This window comes from Aplysia californica, unplaced genomic scaffold, assembly GCF_000002075.1.
Source record: "Aplysia californica isolate F4 #8 unplaced genomic scaffold, AplCal3.0 scaffold00558, whole genome shotgun sequence".
Lineage (NCBI taxonomy): Eukaryota > Metazoa > Mollusca > Gastropoda > Aplysiida > Aplysiidae > Aplysia > Aplysia californica.
In genome coordinates this window covers 61401-67727 of record NW_004797828.1, presented here as the reverse complement: position 1 = coordinate 67727, position 6327 = coordinate 61401, and positions in this window count along the sequence as shown.

The window sequence follows — 6327 nt, the reverse complement described above, 5'->3', positions numbered from 1 at the left end:
ACACACACACACACACACACACACACACACACACACACACACACACACACAGCTGCGTCAAGTTGAGAATTCTTGTCAGGAAAAATGTTGCCTGGAGATGGCCGCTTAGACTGAAGCAACATCCGGAAGGTGTTGGAGAGAATGTCCAAAAATTGCTGAGTTGTACATTTCAAAGGTCTTGGTGGAGAGGCGGCCAAGTAGGAGCCAGGCTGGTTGGGACGTCTCCACTGTCAAGATATGCCGTTTGAGGAAGAAGGTAGCAGGATGTGGCCTGGGGGTGTGGGGGTGGTGGGGCAAGGAACTGGTTCCACACGGCCGCACTCTCTGGACGTTCCGTTACAGAAGAACCATTGTCTGGAGATGACTGATTCGCTTGAGCAGAGTCCGAAGAACTCTCGGAGCTCAGAGAACACACAGAGCCCTTACTCACATAATGTTCTGATGTGTCCTCGACCTTGAGAATCCTAGCAATCTCCCAAATGTATGCTCGGTGTGTCGGGGATAGAGCCAGAAGCCGCTGAAGACAGTGCTTATGTTGTGGCTTGAGAAACGAACCGTTGTCCACTTCTTTCAGATAGTCAATGTTGTCGCGAGGAGCAGTCCCGAAAAACAAAGCCCACAGCAAGATGCCCAGGGAGTAGTTGTCCATCTTTCAGACTTTCATCAACATATTTGTGAGGAGTATCAGAAAAGTTAAGTGGCAGGAGAGAATAAAAAATGAAGAGCTGTGGGAAAGGGCTGGACAAGAGGATCTAGAAGTAGAAATAGGACTTTAAAAATGGCAATGAGTGGGACACACCTTCAGAAAGCCCAGCGGAAACATAACAAAATAGTCGCTACAGTGGAACTCACAGACAGCACGAAGCAGGGAAACATGGAGGAGATGTGTGAAAATGGACACCAGAGAGTTGAGGCTCACTTGGAACTAGCTTAGGAGGATGGCCCAGGACAGAAATAAATGGAAAGAGCTTGTATGTGGCCAGGGGTGGAAGTCATTGATGATATATCTATTTCTTCCTCTTTCTATACACTGTCCATCTCTCTCTCTCTCTCTTTCTCTCTCTTTCTCTGTGTATGTGCGTGTGTGTATGTGTGTGTGTGTGTGTGTGTGTGTGTGTGTGTGTGAGAGAGAGAGAGAGAGAGAGAGAGAGAGAGAGAGAGAGAGAGAGAGAGAGACTGAAAGAGAGATAGAAACAATAGAGAGGGGGATCAACTTATAAAAGTAGAATGTTGAGACGTTTTCTGTCACTCAATTTTTTTTTATACGTCAAAGAAATTTTCTCATTAAAGTTTCTCTTCAACAAAAGGGTTTATGTTGTGATAAAGGCTTGTCTATATCATACCACCTTCACCACTCCTAGCGGTCACCCATTGTCCAGTTTTCACACCTGTGCCGGTTACGACGACGACTTACAAAATTTAGTGGACATGGACAACGATTAAAAAGCTGGCTTGTCATATCCGTATACACACCGGCCTTTTGTAGATGTTCTGTTTTGATAAGTGATCTATGAAACGATTGAACTAATGGCCCTGAGGGAGCCAGGAGACTCCTGACAGGGTAGGGCGGACAATAGAGATGATGATGTCATCAGATCCTGGACTGACTAGCCTCGGCTAGTTTTTGTTAAAGATTTTAAATTTTAATGATGGTCATTGCAATCAAACAATCAAATCTTTAGATTAGGTTCTTTATAACTTAAGATGCCTATGAAGTACCTCCACTTTAAAAAATGTATATAAAAAACACCCCAAAAAAATGAACAACAAGCAAACAAAAATTAAAAACAACAAGTCCCTTAAAAATAGATAAAAATGAAATGAAATGGAATAATAAAAAGCTAAAGGAGAGAGAGAGAGAGAGAGAGAGAGAGAGAGAGAGAGAGAGAGAGAGAGAGAATAAAAGTCAGTATATTGAGACCTTTTTTCCACTCTATTCTTGTCATTCAGAGAAATTTTCTTGATTTGATAAAGTTTCTTTTCAACGAAACGACTAGTATTGTGATAAAGGCTTGCCTATATCAAACCACCTTCACCACTCCTAGCGGTCACCCATTGTCCAGTTTTCAAAATTTAGCGGACATTGCCGACGATTAAAAAGCTGGCTTGTCATATCCGTATACACACCGGCCTTTTGTAGATGTTCTGTTTTGATAAGTATTCTATGAAACGATTGAACTAATGGCCCTGAGGGAGCCAGGAGACTCCTGACAGGGTAGGGCGGACAATAGAGATGATGATGACTGGCTTGCCTCGGCTTGTTTTTGTTAAAGATTTTGAATTCTGATGACGGTCATTGAAATTTTTCAAAGCCATTTGATTGGGCTGTCTGCTACTAAGGCCACTAAGGGTGCCTATGGTATCCCCTCCATATATAAGGGCCCGATCTGAAATTTTCTTCCTATTCGATTTCACTTCTCAGTGAGGTTACAGCTCTTGACATTGCGATCTTGTGTTCTACATAGCCGACGTTTTCCAAAGTGCACATCTCGGACTTCAGAATCAGTTGTCTTTTTTCTGCTTTTTGGCTTACGTATTTTCGTTAGTGCACTGTGCTCTGTGCTGTTTGTGAGATTCAAAGACTTGAGAAACGTTTCCCAAAAATCTACTTCTTTGTGGATTTCCCTGGCGTTTTGTGCGGCTGTTTACCATCTAGCAACCATGCCTGTGTTGAAGGAAGCCAAGTACAGAGTCCTGAACAAAGACGCGTTGGAGATTTTGGACATGGAACAGGTACGTTGTCTTAGACACTTTCTTACTTTTGTGTGTGTTTTGAATACATTGTTTCGCTAATTAAACTTTGAGTATTTCGCTTATAACGATATGAGAAAATGCGTTGCAGCTCTTTGCTATTGTATGTATAAAACGTTGTATTGAATTGACGATGCTTTTTGAACTTTTTGAAAGATGTAATAATTGCCTCAACATGAAGGACAATCTCTCTCTATCTCTCTCTCTCTCTCTCTCTCTCTCTCTCTCTCTCTCTCTCTCTCTCTCTCTCTCTCTCTCTTTCTTTCTTTCTCTCTCTCTCTTTCTCTCTTTCACTCTATCTCTCTCTTTCTTTCTCTCTTTATCTCTCTCTATTTATCTCATTCTCTCCCTTCCTTTCTCTCTCTATCTCCCTCTCTCTCCCCTTCTCTTTCTCTTTCTCTGCCTCTCTCTCTCGCTCTCTTTCTTTTTCTCTCTTTCTCTCTCCCTCTCCCCCTCTCTCTCTCTCCCTCTCTCTCCCCCCTCTCTCCCCCTCTCTTTCTCTCTCGCTCTCTCCCTTCTGTCTATCTCTGTGTTTGTGTTTCATCTTTGAAATGAAATAAATCAGAACAATATCACGCTAATAAATTTTGTGGTCTAGGAATACTTTTACTTTTCTTATCTTCATCAAGTGTTTCAAGTAAGTCACGCTTGATAAATGGACCTAATATATAGTATGCTATTTTTATTCCTAACGGAATTTCGTTGAAATCAGAATCCAACACAATCAATTGTTCCATACAATCAGTTAATCGACATATGTAAGTGTCCACAGAAATGATTTTTATGAACAATAGTTGAAGATCAGACAGAAATATCAGAGTATGTGACGGTTGCAACGTATAGTAGACTTCTAACTATAACATTAACCCATTGATACTTCCACGGATATAGTTGATACTAACCCTGCTTAAAACACTTATAAACTCACGCATACACACACACACACACACACACACACACACACACACATACACACACACACACGCACACACACACAAACACACACACACTCACACACACACACATACATATAATCTAAAAGACCTGGTTAACAGACTGACATTATCACACACATATCAGTTGCTTTGTGTGGTCTACCAAGATGAGCCTATATTAATTACATAACTTTGAGCGCTACCCTTTTTTCAACACAACTTTTGTTCATCCAGTTGGTTTGATGACCATGAGCTGTGTGTGTGTGTGTGTGTGTGTGTGTGTGTGTGTGTGTGTGTGTGTGTGTGTGTGTGTGTGTGTGTGTGTGTGTGTGTGAGAGAGAGAGAGAGAGAGAGAGAGAGAGAGAGAGAGAGAGAGAGAGAGAGAGAGAGAGAGAGAGAGAGAGAGAATCCACAACCGTCTCCGATAGGACTAACCTAGAGTTACAGAGGGGGGGGGGGGGGTAAAAACTCTCCCATGATAACAAACAACCTCAAAGATATCTCGGGAAATTCTTGCTCAGATTCAGTCTGAGCTCCTGACTCCGGTAACCAGTGTTTTAGCGACTACCACATTTAAGCAGGATTTATGTACTTATGAAAATCACTATTCCGTTAGAGAAGAAATATGCAGTACTCGTATCAATGTTGCTTCTTCTATGTCTACAGCCTAGCAAAACTGCACCATCCGTGCTGCTTCTAGTTCGTCCGTCAAAACACAAAATGTGATAAATAAGTTGCAAATGTAATAATTCTGTCATGATTTTTTAAAGTGCAATATGCAATGTTTTATTTTTATTTTTATTTTTTTACAGGAGGGCCAAATAAACTAAATGTCGTTACTAAGAAAAACAAATTCTTTGCAAACATCATTTTTAAGAATACATTTTTGACGATAACTTCCTTCTTATCTAAAACGCGAATGTTGTGTTCTTGTTTGTGACGATGTAGCCGGTGTCTCTCATCTTAAACGACATGGTAAACTTTACAACAAAACAAAACAAACAACGCCCCTTGGACACTTAGGCACAATATTCTTGTAAAGATGAATAATGCTTCTTAGTTGTTAAGCTGTGAGAAATCTACACAACATCATTTTACTCACCAAAAGGGAAAACAAATCATTAAAAACAAACCCATTTTCTTAATGTCGCTAGTGTTGAATGTTGTTTCAGTACACAGTTTTTGTGCGTGCAGACGGGTCATCAGGCAATGTTAGGGATTTTTTTAATGTAGGCGTTTTAATACAGCTGTGGACACAATTAAGATTCATTAGGAGGCGGGCTTCTGACCCTGCCTACCAGGACGAATCCAGGCTGAGAGGGATACAACATCCCATCCCAGCAGAAAGACCGAGATTCTCGATAACTATTCTCCTCTCTAGGGAATTGAACTCGGATATCATGTGTGGGATAACTGCGCGGCTAACCGCTACACCATAGACATGTTAGGTATTGACGTTAAGAAATGTAGCTAGTTCAAGAATTCGTATCTACATAGTATTTAGAAGTATTGATGTGTCTTTCTGATTTATCATGAAATGTAAACAAAGGCCCTTACTCTTTTTTTTAAATCTCGTCTATTTTTTGTTTCATTTACTCAGACATTTTTTTTCGTTCACCCATTTCATATTTTATCTTGTTACAACAATTTTCTCATTTTGCTTCCAATCATTTCTCTAATCTTGATTTCTCCTTTCTCTTCTATTTCAGATGGAACTTCTGGCCGACAGAGGCAACTGGGAGGTGATCGTAGCGGCGAGAGTTCGACAACCGAAGGTGAAAAGGGTTCTGAAGAAGTTCTTGTTGTTTGAGGATGACGACGATACCTCGAGGATGTGGAAACGGTCCTCCTTTGAACACGAGCTGTCCTTCTTGCAATCCCTGGAGCACCATAACATCGTCAGGGTGTTGGCTGCTTTTCAGTGCCCGTCCTATTTGGGCTTTGCGATGGGGTATCATCCCACGGATCTTTCCCATGGACTGCTTGACGTGACCTACTTCGAGGCGGAATCCTACACAAGTCAGCTCACGGACGTCATGTGCTACTTGCACGGTCAGCGCATCATCCACGGAGATCTCAAGCTAGGGAACGTTCTCCTAGACAGAGCCGGCAGTGTCAAACTCTGTGACTTCGGTCATTCTCAGGTCATTCCCGAGGATACAGACAAGCCCGACGGGTGTGGAGGCAACAACGGTTATCAGCCACCAGAGTTATACGACAGCCAAGTTCACAACGCCTTCAAGATGGACAACTACTCCCTGGGCATCTTGCTGTGGGCTTTGTTCTTCGGGACTGCTCCTCACGACAACATTGACTATCTGAAAGAAGTGGACAACGGTTCGTTTCTCAAGCCACAACATAAACACTGTCTTCAGCGGCTTCTGACACACCGAGCATACATTTGGGAGATTGCTAGGATTCTCAAGGACGAGGACACATCAGAACGTTATGTGAGTAAGGGCTCTGTGCGTTCTCTGAGCTCCGAGAGTTCTTCGGACTCTGCTCAAGCGAATCAGTCATCTCCAAACAACGGTTCTTTTTTAACGGAACGTCCAGAGAGTGCGGCCGTGTGGAACCAGTTCCTTGCCCCACCACCCCCACACCCCCAGGCCACATCCTGCTACCTTCTTCCTCAAACGGC